Consider the following 2,803-nt stretch of genomic DNA (forward strand, 5'->3'; position numbering starts at 1 on the left):
GCAGAATACACCTGCCACTAATGCACTATTATTGTGTCAAGAACATATTGCAGAATATGCCCACAGTGAAATACCGATGTGGAGGGGGCCCCAGCTGGAACAGGAACAGGCATCTGATACTGCCTCCCTCTTAAGGATTCTGTAGTGCAATTGGTGGTAGTAGAAGGCAGCAGATGGTGATAGAGAGGACAGTCCAGCTGGAACAGGTGCCTCTTGTTGTCTTTGCCTGCTCCCTCTCTCTCCTTGATGCCACATGCGTCTTTCCAATCTTCTTCATCCCTCCAGACAGGCAAAAATAATGGCATTGCTTCTTCCAGTCTGACCTTCTTTCTTGGAAGTCTGTTTCTTAGGGTGGCCACTTACGCAGCACCAAAAAAGCAAGGACAAAAGAGGGCATAGATCTGCCTTGTGCAACATTAGCATATGTTAATGAATATTTAGAAATAATGGATATAATTTAACTTTTGTTGTTGTTATATGCCTTCCATTCAATTGCAACTTATGGCGACCCTATGAATCTTTTTTGGATATATTCATAGGGTTTTCGTGGTAAGAGGTATACAGAGGTGGCTTACCATTGTCTTTGCCTATGGCACCCGGTATTCCCAGGCGGTCTCCCATCCAAGTACTAACCAGGCCTGACCCTGCTTAGCTTCCGAGATCAGACAAGATCGGGCGTGTTCAGCATAGTAGGAGAATATATTTCCCCATGGTGGTGAAGAAGGTGACTAGGGCTGCAATCCAATACATACTTACCTGGGAGTAAGTCCCATTGAACCCAACAAAGCTTACTTCTGAGTAGACATGTATGGGATTGCAGCCTAGGTGCGTTATGTGTGGCTGTTTAGTCTGCTGTCCAAGTTTTCAAGGTCCCTTTTCACGGTTCTTTATCTTTAAATGAGACTTGGACAAGGCAGCCTTTCAAACAGAGGATTGTCCTCTACAAAGTAGAGCACATGGCCACCGCAATATTTCTGTACATAAAGTGGAGGCATTATTTGGGAAACCAACAGTGTGTGTGTGTGTGTGTGTCCCTCTGTATTTCATGCTAAGTGTGTTTGTTTGCATAGAAGTAATTCTATTTTGGGTTTTTATGAGCTATAAAGAAGCTGTCATTAAAAATACCATAAAATACACTCTTTTTTTCTTTTCTTTTTTGCAGTTGAAATAAATATATCCATGGGCAGGCCTTTGATCCTTGTTGTGAATCTTTCCTTCCCTACTGAAATCTCTTTGCCCTCCTCCTGCTGAAACCTAAGATAGTGCCCCTGATTTCAAGGCTTGTTTAAACAGTGGCAGTCTAAACTGTGTCATCGCACGTTATGATCATTTAGAGAGACTTGAGGCTAGCAATTGATGAGTGGTACAGAATTAGGAAGAGGATTTGCAAGTAAGTAATACCATGCTGTATATGGTCAACATTACTGTGTGTTGATATTGGATGACTCTCACAGTAAATTGCAGGAGATGTAGCGACCAGATTCATAACATAATACAATCTTGTCTCAAGAGGTTTAGGTTTTTAAAAGCCTCTAAAATTATGCCACATGAGAAACAAGTGAACACAGTAAGTAGAGAACAGGCAGTTGAACTCACACTGAACTTCCCCCAAGCTTGTTCTGTTTAGTGCACCCTTAAAACACATTTAAAGATGTATTTAACTTCCTATATCAGCAATCACCAAGTTTAAACATAAGCAAACATGAAATTTCTTCAAATACAGATTTCAATACTTGGAATTTAATCCCGAAACCCAGCTTCAGCAAAAACAAACATGTCTGAAATTATATTGTTTTAAATTTTAAAATTGTGTTTTAAATTGTTTTTAAAATATGTGTTTTAAATTGTATATTTGTTTTAATGTTTTTGATTGCTGTAAACCGCCCAGAGAGCTTCAGCTATGGGGCGGTATACAAGTGCAATCAATCAATCAATCAATAATAAATCATGAGAAGAGCTTGCTGGATCAGGCTAGTGGCCCATCTGGTCCAGCATCCTGTTCTCACAGTGGCCAACCAAATGACTATGGGAAACCCACAAGCAAGACCTGAGCACAAAAGCATTCTCCCCTCCTGCGGTTTCTTCAGCAACTGGTAATCAGAAGCATACTGCGTCTCCATCCGTGGAGGTAGAACACATATATAAACCAGGAGTGTAGTCATCCAGGGTCTCGAGGTCTTAGACCCCTTACTTTTTTGGGAGCAGGGTGTCAGCAGGGTCCCTATGTCTCCAGGATCCTATGAGCCAATCACCATGAAAGGAGAATATGTTAGCCACGGAAAAGAATCTTCTAACTTGCTTCCTTGCCCTTTCCTGCTGATTGGCACCAAGATTACTGTTTTCAGTAGCTAACACTGTGTCCTTTCATGCTGATTGGCTACTATGGACATCTATTGTTGTGGAGGAAGGCATTAGCAAGGATCTCATTTTCAACCCAGCAGCAAATAGAAAAAAGGGGGGACAGAGTTTGGTTGTGACTATCATGAAGGGACCCTGCACTTCTGAATTTACCACTACATTCCTAATATAAACATATAAAGTATATATATAAATATACTTATTGTACAAGCATATATGAGTGAAAATTATATAATACAGATACATACATACAGATTATACAATCACTAGTTATACACCAACATCCAGAATGGATAAAAAAAGGATGTGATGGGCATCTTTTTGCTGCTGCTTTGGTGCCTGGCTGTACTCTGCAGAACTCTTTGCCAAATGACCTGTTTGCAACCTAACATAAAACCAGCCAAGCAGCTGCTCTGTTTGAATCATGTCTAAAAATACCTGGGCA

At 40.8% G+C, this 2,803-nt stretch overlaps 1 pseudogene; it reads right to left on the reverse strand.

Moving 5' to 3' along the window:
* Window positions 1-584: 584 nt before the first annotated feature.
* Window positions 585-703, reverse strand: LOC133363478 (5S ribosomal RNA; annotated as a pseudogene).
* Window positions 704-2,803: the final 2,100 nt, after the last annotated feature.

The sequence above is a fragment of the Rhineura floridana genome, chromosome 8, assembly GCF_030035675.1.
Source record: "Rhineura floridana isolate rRhiFlo1 chromosome 8, rRhiFlo1.hap2, whole genome shotgun sequence".
Lineage (NCBI taxonomy): Eukaryota > Metazoa > Chordata > Lepidosauria > Squamata > Rhineuridae > Rhineura > Rhineura floridana.